Genomic DNA, 14,761 nt, shown 5'->3' with positions numbered 1-14,761 from the left:
TTACCAGACTATTAATGGAAGATGATGAGGTTTACGATGACGAAATTTATGATGATGAAAACGAATTTGATGACGAGGTCGTCGATACAAATTTTTGCCCTGATGGTGACTCAAACTCAGAAACGGATAACGATGAAGAAATGGGAACATCTTTTACAGAAGAAGCCGACAATTTGGTATCTGAAGGTGCTTTTTACGGAAAAAATCGTTTTAAATGGTCGGCACAAGAACCCCAGCGTTTTAGTAGGACTCCCTTGCATAATATCATTACCAACTTCAGTGGGTGCTTCACATAGCCAAGATGAGCCCGAAAATGTTTTCCAATATTGGTCTCGGATTTCTGATGAAGATATCGAGACTATAATCATTGAACACACCAACCGTAAATTAGCAGCAAAATTTGAGTCTACGAATGCAATTGAAGCGAAACCTTTGGATAACATTGAATTGAGGGCATTTTTAAGTCTATTACTTTATTCTGCTGTTTTTAAATCTAATAGAGAATCCACAGAACTTATTTTTGCAACTGATGGAACAGGCAGAGACATATTCAGGGCTTCTATGTCTAGGCTTCGATGTCTCACCATACTTTCGTGCTTACGCTTTGATAATTCTTCTAATCGAAAAGAAAGGCTGTCACACGACCCACTAGCAGCAATTTCAGAACTTTTCTATAAATTTATTGAGAATTGTAAAAAGAATTACTCCATTGGCACTCACGCTTGTATCGACGAAATGTTAGTACCATTTCGAGGCAGATGCAAATTTAAAGTTTATATGCCACAGAAACCCGCAAAACATGGTATAAAAATAATGGCTTTAACAGATGCTCGCACACACTATCTTTCAAACGCCTACATTTATTATGGAAAAAACTCAGATGGTATAAACCTTACCAATTCCGAAAAAAAACTTGCAATGCCTACTCAATCGGTATTAAGATTATGCAATTCTATAGAAGGAAGTAACAGAAATATAACTGCAGACAATTGGTTCTCATCAATTCAATTAGTAAACTATTAAAAGAACGAAAATTAACTTATTTGTGTACTCTAAGAAAAAATAAAAAATAAATTCCTGCAGAATTTTTACCAAACAAAAGTAGACCAGTCGAAAGTTCTATGTATGGGTTTACAAAAGATATTACACTTTTATCTTATGTTCCAAGAAAAAATCGTTCAGTGATTTTAGTTTCTTCGATGCATCATCACAAAGCAATTGATCCAATAACAAATAGGCCAGAAATGATTGCCGATTACAACAACACGAAAGGTGGAGTCGATGAGCTCGATAAGAAGTGTTCTAGTTACTCGAGTACACGACGTTGGCCTTTATGTAGCTGTATTTGACAGGCTGGTAGATATATGTAAGTGCAGTTAATGCATATATTTTGAATCAATCTTCTCGTAATTTCCATGAAATTTTTAGAGACAATTTTTTAAAAGATTTTGCTAGAAACTTGATTGTTCCACATTTACAAAGACGAGAACACAACAAAAGGATAACTCGCTCTTTATGGGATATTAGCCGGAGCCTGTAATTGCATTAAAGGGAAAACCTAAGTCGAGCAAACTATGTTACATTTGTCCTAATAAATTAAAAAGAAAAACCACACACACGTGCCTAGAATGTAAAAAACCAATGTGTATGGGTTATAGCAAACGCTTGTATATTAACTGTACTAATACTGAATATGACGAGTGACATACAAATTTAACCAATATAGTCATTGTTATTTTTTTTAAGTATTGAAGACTCGAAGCGTGTATTATTTTATAAAAATGTTTATATATTGGGCTGTGAAAAAATGCCATTTAATTTATCCTTACGGTTTTTTTTACTTTTTTATAAACTTTTTAAGAGTGCCTCTATATTTTCGTTGTGTAAAAAAGGCTGTTGAAATTAAATAAATATTTTTTACTGAACAACAAAAACTTTTGTATTTTTCTTTTAAATTACAGTAGCTGAGATTAATTTAAATCGGCCTATATAGTTATTTAGCGATTTTAATATAAAAATTTATATTTTATTAAAATAAATAAAATGGTGTAAAATTTACTACCATATATATTAGTATGTCCGTTGAAAAATTTCACCTCATCAGTTGAAGGTTAATATTTACGGAAACAGTTTTTCGTCTCTACTGAAAATGTTCAGATTCTGAGTTGTTACGCTTTAAGTAAGTAGTAACAAGTGCAAAGTGCTAAATATTCCCCAGCTGCTTACGGGGAAAAACCAAAATTCTATAAGATCATACTGCGTGGGGCTACGGTTATATGGCCGCTATATGGTGCAGCAACTAACCTCAAAAAAGTAGGGCATCAAAATCGCCTGCACACAGCACTTAACCAATATCTAATCTTCCTTAATAAATTAATGCCAGAACTTCGAACAACTACAAATACTACAATAATATTTTTCTTATACACCTTGGAATTTATTTAATTAAAAAGTTTTTAGTTTTGGTCACCACTCAGAAGTCGTTTTATCCGTTTGAACCGAGCGATCATCGAAGAAACAAAATCTTAAATATGCCATAGGACAAAATTAGAAATTATGTTCATAAACCCCACGCTACCAGATAAAACGATATATCTCCTCATCGCGGGTGAGAAATCTTTCATTTTGCATTGAAAGTAAATGAAGACTGACTACAGAAATGATCCTGTGAAGTATAGTCTTAACTTAACACAACCAACAAACCAACATTTCAACTGCAAGCCACATAAAGTGGATGAGAAGTCAACGAGGAAAAATGCCAGGCGAATTGGGCAAAGAAAAAGATTATTGTTTAAACAAAAGAATATAAACAAACGTACGATTGAGTCATGTTATCGCGTGACTGACTGACTAAATACTTGGGTAGGTACGAATGCCTGCGCGAGTATACAAGCAGTTTGTGTGTGCGTATATGCAGACGTAGTGAGCGCAGTGTATTTGGTTTTTGCTCTGTAGTATGGGAAGTATGCGAAAGTGATTCATACGTCATGCATTGAATAGCACAGCACGTGGTTGCGAGAAGCAGCTAAAGTGAACATACATACATACATATGTACATAGCAACAGAAGATTTTTGAAAGTAAAGGAATTATCAACTCGTTATGTATTTTACGTTATACTTGTCATTTTGTTGGTGATTGAAAAAAAATATTTCGCTTAAACTTTGACTGCAGATTGATAACACTATTTAGAGGAAATGTTCAATACAACCCTAATTTAATTAGCACATTGTCCACACTATGGCCTTCGGTAGTAATTGATAGTAATATTTGGCATGCATAGTGAGAGAACGTAAAAAAAAGAAGCATTTTGTAATTTCGAAAAAATGTTTTCACACTGCGCTTTATGCAACTACAAAACTTGTAATTGGTAATGGAAATAAATGTTTTTAATAAAATTTTTCATTACTGCTTTTGCTTACACATTATTTTTCACTTGTTATTTTATTATTAAGTTTCAAACAGTGAGTGAGTCAATTTTCTACAAGAGATTAAAAGTGTTACTACCTTTCACCTCCATATACCTTCATACAAAATCACTTCCAACGCTTCGGTTCTTTTAACATTATGTATATTTTTCAATCACTGAGTTTCTCAATTAATGATATTTAATTATTTTTTAAAACTAAAAACTACTTTCAATTGAATTAAAAAATTCATATTGACAGCGGTGGGATTCGAACCCACGCCCTTTCGGACTGGTGCCTAAAACCAGCGCCTTAGACCGCTCGGCCACGCTGCCGATGTCTCGTTGTAGGTCAGTTGTCATACAAAAGCACTTCATTAGTATTGCAGTACAATAAATTTAAAAATTTTTTTTATAAAAAGTTGAATACTACTTTTTTTTTTCGCCTCCTTAGTTATAATATAAACAAATAATATTTAATTAACAATTCGATTGTTAATATTTATTTAAATCTGAACTATGTTAGAAAGCAAATTTTATTCCTTGCTATCACTGCGTTATATTGTGTTTTATACCACGGGGTTGATATGTGGTTCCATAGTGTAGCGGTTATCACGTCTGCTTTACACGCAGAAGGTCTCCAGTTCGACCCTGGATGGAACCAGCTGATTTAATTTTTTGGTAATTTAAATAATAAAGTTTTTTTTTAATTAATTTTTTGCTTTTTTAATCTGTATTAATTCCTTAAGCTAGCGAAAATTCTTAACTCAAGCCTTTATCTTACTCAGAAAGTATGTTTTTTTGCTTTGACAAATAAAGAATAAAATAAGTAAGTAAGTTAAGGTTATATTGTTCATATCGCCTATAAAAAATAATAATAATAAAGTAAAATATACACACACAAAATATTCGTCCACTGGTTCCATCCAGGATCGAACTGGAGACCTTCTGCGTGTAAAGCAGACGTGATAACCGCTACACTATGGAACCACATAATGGCACCACTATATTGACCTAACTTTCGAAATTTTAAATTTTCCATAAATTATGTAAAAATTTGAAATTACAAAGAAATAGCAATAAATTGGAAAAGAACTAACTACATTTTTGCGAAGTTGAAAATTTTATATTGGGCGCAAAACCTGTCCAAACTTTGTTAATATTTTCGCAAGGATAAAACACTCGCCGCTGGGTTAGCAAAAGTTAGCTCGAATTTGGTTTTGTAAGGCCCACTAAAGTAGTAGTAAATTTTTAGTAGTAGTAGTAAATTTGTAGAGACTTCTACGTTCATGTCATGAAGGTTTTGCCTGGGAAGTCTCCTAGTACAATTTTTTAGAATAAATTTTTTTTCATTTGAATCCACTAACGATTTTCCGAAATTGTTTTTTGAGTGGTTCTTTGAAGTAACCGTCAAAACGGCGCCTTTAGGTGAGAGCTGATGGATTCAAATATTCTACGAAAATATTTCCCGTGGAATTTGACGTATGTCTTAACGCTTCCGTTTCGCTAAGAAATATATTTAAACAATATTTTGCGATGTCTTGAAAACAACTTAGGCCCAGATATGGAAACTTAATTAGGGCGTCAAAAAAAAAAAAAAATATATAGCAATCGGCGTTTGTAATTCCCTCTTTATCTGTAAGAGGAAATTTGGCAAAAATGGGGTCTGAAACCATATATGAGCCACTGGGCGTATAATAAGATCACTAGACCCATTTCGACATATGGAGCTTTCGTGTGTTGAGAGACGCTGCACACAATCCTGCCTAAAGAATCTCACAAAAGTGCAACGATTAGCTTGTGCAGGTATAACAGGTGCGCTCCGATCGACGCCTGAGGTGGCGCTGGAAGTGATCTTACATGTTCCACCCTGGTTCCCAAGATAGATCTGAACAAATACTATAAAATACGAATACCCGACAGAAAGGATTTGCAGACCAGACTCAAATCAGTTGAGTCAGTGGTCACCATATTTATACTGGCGGCTCAAAGATAGACAATGACACTGGATGGGGAGTGTATTCGGTTCAATTATCCTTAAATTGCTTCTTTAGACTCCCAAACCGGTGGAGCGTCTTCCTAGCTGAGCTCTACTTTAAGACTAATGGACTAACATCCAGAAAACCTCATCATTTTTGTTGATAGTCAAGCAGCGTTGAGGGCACTGACCTCAGCGCGCATCATCTCCAGATGTGTTAACGAATGCAGGAGGTCTCTCGCGCTTATCCAACAACACAACACAACACCACACTTTGTTGGGTTCCCGGCCACTCTGGAGTGGCGGGAAATAAAAGAGCGGAGGAGTATGCAAGTAAAGACTCTGAACTTGAACTTCAGCGAGTGTTTGGAGACATAAGCATTCCTCTAAACGAACTGTATACTGCGATTGACTTGAGCGTAATCGAGGAAACCAATAGAAGGTGGTCTCTGATTACTAACTGCATAGTCTGCAAAGCGCGCTGGCCAAAACTGAATCTTAAAAGGACAAAATTTCTGCTTGGATTCAACAGATCAACTCCCAGAACTATCACTACCCGGGTCACTGCACTATTGGCATCTTAGCGAGTAGAATGCGTATACCTTACAATGAGCTCTGCAGGAGCTGTGAAGATGAAGAAGAAATTGAGTTGGTGCAAAACCTTCTCCGATGAAGTCCTACACTTCAAAGAAACCCAACCAAAGATCTTGACGATTATTTCTTCGAATACTTGGAAAATTTGCAAAATGTCTCATTGGAGGGCCTAATTACCTTCTTAAAAAGATCTAAGTGGTTTAAGCAACTTAGTTAGCGGGTGTAAATCGAATACAAGTATCACAATGGGTCTTATGGTCACCGAGTGTCTTGTCTTAGACAAGTAACCTGGCTAACCTAACCCAATCTAGTCGTATGCTACCTGAGCTTTCCCCCTATGAGCCCACCTTTCTTGCCGCCCACTCAAAACTCTCGCGGTAGATCCGTAGATAGTAACGATAGCGAGGAAAGTTTTCTTGAAGTCCAAGTGTTCTCATAGCGCACTTTCCTTCAATCTGTTAAGTATTTTACCTACGAAAACTAGTTACTGCAAGGTCGATTTCGATATCGTTTTTGTTTTAATGTAGACCAATCGTGAAGGGTTCAAGCGATTAGAGTTTGCATCTAAGAGGTATCGATAGGAGAATATACTTTCGATTGTTTTCTGAATTAAGGATGTTAAACTCTTAACCCTTTTTAAGGCAGAGGCGATATATTTACCACCAACAAAAACTTTGTTTATCTTTTTATGTAAGTTATCAAAGGAGTTCTAATTTGTTGCACTGGCAACTAAGAAGGTCTGGTTTATTATTATAAAAAAATAAATGACGTTTGTGTGACATATTATTTCTTGACGCCACTAGCTGTCAAAAATTCCGGTAATTTTGAAAGAAAATTTGTTACTCCGTGAATCTTCATATTTTTTATTTGAAAGGAGGTAAGAAACTGTTTTTTTATTATGTATTTATGTTTATTCTACAAGTTGTTTGCTATACCTTACAAGTTACTATCGCATTTAGATGTGAGAAGACTTTTTACTCGGTGGGAAAAATATTCCCGCTGCCCGTGGCGTGTTATATACATTTGTTGAACTAGTTATTTCTTTTCTCAGATTTTCATGAAAAATGCCGCGCTATTTGAATGAAAATGATATTGAGCAGATGTTGCACATGCCCGATGATGGTTCAGAAGACGGATTTGAGTCTGATGAGGCAGAACAGTTCAGCGTGAATACAATACAACGGTTACTGCGAGCACCTGATGATGCAAGTGACCTTTTACAAAATTCTCCCACTCATTTGAATTCTACACCTAACAGTTTTTCCAAGTCAGGTACATCTACAATAGCACTATGTTCATAATTAGATAATTCGCAGCCAGAAGAGCCTTTGATAGTACAGTCATCATCACCCTTAGAACAAGAATTGACTGATGAATCTGAATGGGAAGTTGAGTCATGGGGGAAGGTTTTCTGAACATCCAGGCCAGATCCCGATGAATTTGATAAGGTGACAGTAAAACCTCGGTGTTTATTGAATAGGAGAGCACGTCCAGTAGCGCATTTCAAAAAGTTTTTTAGTGATGGAGTCTTCGATTTGATTGTTACTCAGACAAACTTGTATGCGGAGCAGCAAAATATAAAAAATTGGCAGCCTGTTGACACACAGGAAATTAGTGCTTTTTTAGGCATTCTAATTATAATGGGTTATCATATTCTTCCACATATCGATTTATATTGGTCATCGGATCCTGGATTTCGTGTGAATGAAATAGCTGAAGTTATGCCAGTAAAACGCGTCAAGAAAATTTTAGAGACCTTGCATTTGAACGATAATAGTCAACAACCAAGTAGAGAAGATGTAAATGTTGATAAATTGTATAAAATTCGTCCTCTTAAATCTTTACTTAGTCAATCATTTCAAAACAATGCCTTCAATTCCTCTTCCCAAAGTATCGATGAGAGCATGATACTATTCAAGGGAAGGTCCAGTTTGAAGCAGTACATGCCGCTAAAGCCCATAAAAAGGGGCTATAAAGTGTGGTGCTGTTGTGATAGTAGCACAGGGTACTTGTATAACTATGAAATTTATACAGGTAAAACAGGACAAGGAACAGAAGAGGGAATAGGGGCTAATGTCGTAAAGAAATTGTCTAGTAAATTAGCACAAGAAGATTTCAAGTCTCATGCTACATTCGATAACTTTTTTTTGCGATTTTTTTCTCATGCAGTACTTGTATGAAAAAAGTATTTATGCCACTGGAACAGTAAGAAGAAATAGAGCAATTTTACCTAACATAATAAAAAATAACACAAAAAGAAACGGCAGAAATAAAAGCCTAAAGTTGAAAAAAGGTGAATTCAAGTGGAGAACTAAACAAGATGTAGCATTTACTGTGTGGCAAGATACTAAAGAGGTTTTATTGTTGACAACTGCATTTCATCCTAATGTGGAAGTAACAACTGTACAAAGAACGCAAAAAAATGGCACCAGGGAAGCTGTAAGTTGTCCTATGGTTGTGAAAGAATACACCAAAAGAATGGGCGGTGTCGACCGTTTTGACCAAGTGAAGGGGACCTATGCTGGCGGAAGGAGAAGTAAACGCTGGTGGTTGCGGATATTCTACTGCTTGGTGGACGCAAGTTTGACAAACTCTTTCATTTTATATTCCCTAACGTCGAGAGTAGAACAGCTTACCAACTTAGAATTTCGGGTGGCTGTTGCCAGAGGATTGATTTTCCATTCAAGTGATGGAAATCTTGATTAATTTCGCGCCACCTTGTATGTGCTGAAAAAATAATATTTTCCTCAACAAAAAGTATTAACCAAATGGTTCCATCCAGGATCGAACTGGAGACCTTCTGCGTGTAAAGCAGACGTGATAACCGCTACACTATGGAACCACATAAGTTTTTGTGGCCGAAGTGATCATTTCGGGTGTGGCGTGAATCGACAACCCATACATACGCATATGATCGCAAGAGAGAGCGGTAGGCAATTTCATTTAAAAATTAACCAAAAAGCACCACGTCATTTGAAGAATGTACTTTGACGGCACATGGCACAAATTTTTATATTTTTCTCTACATAAATTTATTTTTTTTATATTTTCTCGACATAAAAACACAAACTCGATCACCAATCGTAATTAGGTATGAGTGACTTGCTTTAGAAAACTGGTAATGGTTTAGAAATATTTTTATAATACATACAGACATATACATACATACACACATATACATATGTACATACATTACCATACAAGCAGCTCTAGGCAACTAATTATTAAGGCGCCGGCATAAGAACCGGCAACACCATTTTTACTAGAAATCTTCCATCATTTATTTGCTTATTACTTTCATATGTAGAGTAAAATATTAGCGCAATATACGTGACCGGCAGGGTCCACTTGACCCCACGTCATCAAGTAAGGGTTAATAAGCATTAAAAAACGCCGAATTATCACTGCCAATACTAACCATTTGATTTTTATAAACTAGTTTAGAAAACAGATTTAAAATTTGTTCTACAAAAACCTTTTCCAAAAATTAATTGTGGACTACCCAATCTCTTCAAAATGTGTATAATACTAATTTCGGATTGCGCAACACGAAAACGATATTCTTATGTTCAAAGAAGCATTTTCGAATTTTTTTCGAAATCGATTTTTTTCCAAAATTAATTTTTTTTCCAAAAACGTGTTTTTTCGAGAATTTTTTTTTTTGGAAAAATGTGTTTTTGCGAAAAACATGTTCTTTTTACATTTTTACACGAAAGCGATATTCTTATGCTCAAAAAAGCATTTTCCAATTTTTTTCGAAATCGATTTTTTTTCCAAAATCAAGTTTTACCAAAAACCCAATCTCTTCAAAATGTGTATAACACTAATTTCGGATTGTGCAACACGAAAAAGATATTCTTATGTTCAAAGAAGAATTTTCGCATTTTTTCGAAATCGATTTTTTTTCGAAAATCAAGTTGTACCAAAACGTGTTTTTTCGAAAAACTTGTTCTTTGTATATTTTTACACGAAAACGAAATTCTATGTTCAAAAGAACATCGAAGTTTGTCGAAATCGATTTTTTTCCAAAATTAATTTTTTTTCCAAAAACGTGTTTTTTCGAGAATTTTTTTTTTGGCAAATGTGTTTTTTCGATAACGATATTCTTATGTTCAAAAAAAGCATTATCCAATTTTTTTGAAATCGATTTTTTTTTCGAAAATCAAGTTTTACCAAAAACCCAATCTCTGCAAAATGTGTATAATACTAATTTCGGATTGTGCAACACGAAAACGATATTCTTATGTTCAAAGAAGCATTTTCGAATTTTTTTCGAAAATCAAGTTGTACCAAAACGTGTTTTTTCGAAAAACTTGTTCTTTGTATATTTTTGCACTAAAACGATATTCTTATGTTCAAAAGAACATTTTTGAATTTTTTCGAAATCGAATTTTTTTCGAAAACTAATTTTTTTTCCAAAAACATGTTTTTCGAGAATTTTTTTTGGAGAAATGTGTTTTTTCGAAAAATATGTTCTTTTTACATTTTTACACGAAAACGATACTCTTATGTTCAAAGAAGCATTTTCGAATTTTTTTCGAAATCGATTTTTTTTTCGAAAATCAAACGTGTTTTATCGAAAAACTTGTTCTTTGTATACTTTTACACGAAAACGATATTCTTATGTTCAAAAAAGCGTTTTCGAAAACAAATTTTTTTTCCAAAAACGTGTTTTTTTCGAGAATTTTTTATTTTTTTGAAAAATGTAAGTAATCTACCTACTGTAGGATAGGCTTTGGATATTTCAAGCCCTGTGTGGAAAAATCGATCATGAACGAGGGCGATCGCTCAAAAAACTTTCGCCCAAAGATTCAAGATCCATCTCTGCCAGCGATCGATCACGTAATTCAGTCACTACCTACAAACAATTGCGAAAGATCGATGAATCGGCGACGCGGCAGCCAATGTGTGCTCGCGCGTAATGGTTTCGGGCGAGAGAGATCGTAAATACTTTTTATTTGCTGTTTAACTGTCAACTCGCGATAACTCGTAAGCATTCAAGTTTTAGCTGCGATCGATCACAAAAAATATCGTATTTTTGATCTGAGCTGAATAACTTGGATGTCATTTGTGATTTTACTACACTGACTTGCACCATGCGACGACTTTTGCCTGGCATATCGGTTATGCGACCGCTTTAAGGATCCTGTGACATATTTTGGTGCTGAGCGCCTCCATTTTTTATCTTGGCCGCTGTATTTTAGAGTTCTAACAATTAAAGCCCATTTGTTTGGTTCATATACAACTTTTGTTTGGCTTATTTTTTCCGAAAAATCATTTCCAAGAAATTCCAAATACTTTCTCATTCAAATTGCCACCTTTCCTCTATTACTTCTTCTCATCTGCCCTTGAATTGAGGTACTGTAGCTTTCTTTGTTATTTGCTTTTAGCCAAAAACGGAAGGGAACAGTTAACCAACTAATTCGATTAAATGCAGAACACAAAGTGGATGCCTTTAAACCTCCGAGAGTCCCCCAGTGAGCCACACTTCAAAATATGCAGGTAAATTGTTTTCTGATTTTAGGCTTAGGCAATTTCCGAATGCGACAACATTGCCGCGTTGTTCAACGAATGGAATTTGCAAATTTTCGAGCAAACAATAATTGAAAGTTGCTGAGCCGCATAGATGAATGAATGAATGCTTGAGTGAACGAATGAGTTTAAAGCAACAATAACAACAACGGAAATAAGGTAAAAAATAGAGTAGTAGAGGCAAAACAACCAAGGCAGGCACGAAAAAGCTATCCAACTGCAAGTGAACAGTAAAACCACGCGGAATGACAACGAAACTATTTTGCAAACTCCATCAATTTCGCACAGTTATGCTGCTATTCAATCATTCATTCAGCCGTCATTTGTACGTAGAAAACAATTCAATGGACCAGCGAGCCTTGATGACAAAGAGACGAATAGTTGTGTAGTTGTTGCATGGCTGGATGGTTCGATAGGTGATAGGGGGGCGTGCTCTGGCTTTGTAGGTATGAAATGTTAGGGCTGACAAGCTCAGATCTCGCACCACCAAGAACGAGAAGTGGGATGAGTGCAAAAGCAAAACTGTCCAACGACTATGACATTTTATGCGATACCAAACCGTCCCTTCGGTCGTTGTTGCATTGCATTTCAATTGATGAAATGGAAGGCAGGTTGATTGTCGTAGCGTTGCCTCATTGTCTGCTCCGTTAAGCGGTGATGGTGGCGGTGACTTCTGCAAATGAAAATGCATTTCTTGAGTTTTTTTTTGTTGGTAAACTATTCGGTTGGTTAGTTCATTGCGTCCACATAAAAGTTTTGTTGTTGTTGTTGCTTTTGGTGATGTGGAGATGTACGTATAATTATTTTGTTTTTAGTTGTTTGGACTGCTCCAATTGTGGTCATGGAAAGTCATGACAAAACCTTTGCCTATTACAGTGACCCGAGGGTCGCGGCTTACCCTCTGCGTGCTTAAACTCTTATAAGTTCTTAAATCTCTCATTTGTAGAGAAATTTTATTAGCCATATACAGAGGAAGAATATCTCCATGCGGTGTACCCTATTTGCGTCAACTCAGCGAGCGCTGGGCTAGTACGCAAACGTGCAAAGTCGCGAGATCCTTTTGGCCACGGATATTGGGGGTGCTCGAGGGAGCTTCTAAGGCTAATAAAACCGCAACTCTCGAATTTGGTGGGTATGCTTACTGGACATTGTCCGTTAGGTTTCTATGCGCTGATGCTTGGGATTGCTTGAAATCTTTTCTGCAGAAGCTGTCTCGAGGATGAGGTCAAATCGTTCCAGCGCCTTCTGCTTAGCTGCACTGCTCTTCTCGGGCAAGGGTTTAGACATCTGGGAACTCACTCTTTCGCTACACTACACGGATATTGCGGGTTTAAATATCACACATCTGGTGAAATTCATCAATGAAGCCGTTAATACAAACATAAATCGCCACTGTTGGTCGTCATCCTTTACTCCCAAGCTCCTTCTTCCCTTTCTTCCACCAGTTTGGTTCCTTCCCTTCTCCTTTTCCGCTCCCTTTCCCCTTGTATGGTAGCACAAAGGACAAATTTTAAATTTTGTCTATTGGGCCACTCGCAAGGGGCCTAACCTAATCCTATTTGCCTTTCTTCAGGATCGGACAATACGTATGGCAGGACCTAAGCTGATAGCAGTAAGACTCTTCTATAGGATATCCGTAGAAGTGTTGTTAAAAATTTCTTACATACCAAGGAAGGCACCGATTACATATTACCTTTTCCAGAATTTTTTCTATCTGTAGTACGGCACAATTCATATCCACCTCTGTGGATTTTTCCTTCGTATAGCTGCTGATTACTTGATATTGGGCTGGATGTCGCCCGTGCATTACTATACGAATCTGGTAGCCTTTCGAGATGAGTCTTATGGGTCCGCAGTTTTTGCGATACAACTAACCTGGCTATAAATCCAATTCCTCTTGCCACTCTTCAAGCATTTAGGATACAGTATTTTATCCCAGTTACTTTATGAAGATACCCATAAATCTTGGTCTAATAATAGTGCTTAATTTTCACAGTGCCAGGGACCAGGAGACTTGAACGCGTCGAGCGATGTCAAAGCTCGATTCAATCTTGCTCCTTTGGTGTGTTAAACATTCCTTAATGCCTTTGGTTACTGACAAGCTGATTGTAGGAGATTTAGAAAAAGTCTTACGAAGTCTGGACGCCTCAGAAGCAGTTAAAAAATTGAGAGCCCAAAATAATGAGGAATAGTTTCTGATGTGAATTAAACTCTAGGAGCTGTGCAGCTCCCAGCAAAGTCTTTATGAGCTGTCAGATTTGGTAGCAAAGTATTCAGATGAGATCAAAAGGAAGCTCGAAGTGTGATTCAGCTCTGAAGTGCGCTCAGAAATACTAAAATTTCCGCTTGGGTATCAGAATAAATGTTTATCTCTTTAAATAATATTACATTATTGAGCAGCCGATCGACTGGTTCTTAGAAAAAAACTACATTCTCTTAGAGAATTCAGCTTATGTTTAGTGTGGAGCTTTTCCGAAACCACTACCGAAGCGGGTCACTGGGCTTTGTTTCTATATTCTGCATTTTGTTCATTGCTCCCTTGAGGTGATAAGAAGTATTTTACGAGCACTCGAGTGCAACTAGCAACATCTCTCTTATTGATGGAAATATCGACGGAAAAAAGGTTAGGGGAAATGTGCTCAAAGATTCTCTTACGGGCATAAAGGAGATCGCAGGCCATTGTGCAAGATGTGTTGGAGGATGAGACGAGTTGAAGGATGGTTTTTACCGGGAGTGCTGAAAATTTTACAAAAAAGAGCATCGCATTGCAGAAAACTTTACGCTACAATATCAGAAACCAGTCACGTTCTTAGCTACAACATAACGGCAAAGGGGGAGGCTACTTACTCTGGTAAGATATCTAACTTTAGCTCTCCGTTAGGCACCCGAGTCTGGCCAGGCGACTGTGGATGTGAATTTAAGATATTTCTATTATAGCTAACAACTTGAGCTTCCAGGTTGGTTTGTTGGTTAAAGTGGTGATTCTTCCAGAATCCAACTAGCGCTTCCGCACCATTTTGTTGCCACATCCTCGTTACCAACTTGTTTAACGGTTATTTACAGCATGACTATATCCAGTCTGTGCGGTTAAGGAACCTTATTAGATTGTTGACGTCTAAGCCAGACAGTTGTTCGAGATTCTCGAACAGCGGTTGGCCCAGGGTTAACATTCTGCCCTTCCATAGGGCAGGGCATTCACAGAGGAAATGGAAGATTGTCTGCTTTTTCTCCGGTTGTTTGTAACTGCGACAG

At 36.6% G+C, this 14,761-nt stretch overlaps 5 non-coding genes across 5 annotated transcripts; 1 reads left to right on the top strand and 4 right to left on the bottom strand.

The window, feature by feature from the left end:
• Window positions 1–2,468: 2,468 nt before the first annotated feature.
• LOC128868989 (small nucleolar RNA U3) lies at window positions 2,469–2,682 on the bottom strand. The gene has a single exon (XR_008455195.1). It is a non-coding gene; the product is annotated as a small nucleolar RNA U3 (small nucleolar RNA).
• Window positions 2,683–3,661: 979 nt separating this feature from the next.
• Trnal-uag (transfer RNA leucine (anticodon UAG)) lies at window positions 3,662–3,741 on the bottom strand. Its single transcript has one exon. It is a non-coding gene; the product is annotated as a tRNA-Leu (tRNA).
• Window positions 3,742–3,996: 255 nt separating this feature from the next.
• Window positions 3,997–4,069, top strand: Trnav-uac (transfer RNA valine (anticodon UAC)). Its single transcript has one exon. It is a non-coding gene; the product is annotated as a tRNA-Val (tRNA).
• Window positions 4,070–4,322: 253 nt separating this feature from the next.
• Trnav-uac (transfer RNA valine (anticodon UAC)) lies at window positions 4,323–4,395 on the bottom strand. Its single transcript has one exon. It is a non-coding gene; the product is annotated as a tRNA-Val (tRNA).
• Window positions 4,396–8,746: 4,351 nt separating this feature from the next.
• Window positions 8,747–8,819, bottom strand: Trnav-uac (transfer RNA valine (anticodon UAC)). Its single transcript has one exon. It is a non-coding gene; the product is annotated as a tRNA-Val (tRNA).
• Between the last annotated feature and the right edge of the window lie 5,942 nt (window positions 8,820–14,761).

Source organism: Anastrepha ludens, chromosome 6, assembly GCF_028408465.1.
Source record: "Anastrepha ludens isolate Willacy chromosome 6, idAnaLude1.1, whole genome shotgun sequence".
Classification (NCBI taxonomy): domain Eukaryota; kingdom Metazoa; phylum Arthropoda; class Insecta; order Diptera; family Tephritidae; genus Anastrepha; species Anastrepha ludens.
The sequence above is the reverse complement of the archived record's forward strand: the minus strand, read 5'-3'. Positions and strand labels throughout refer to the sequence as shown.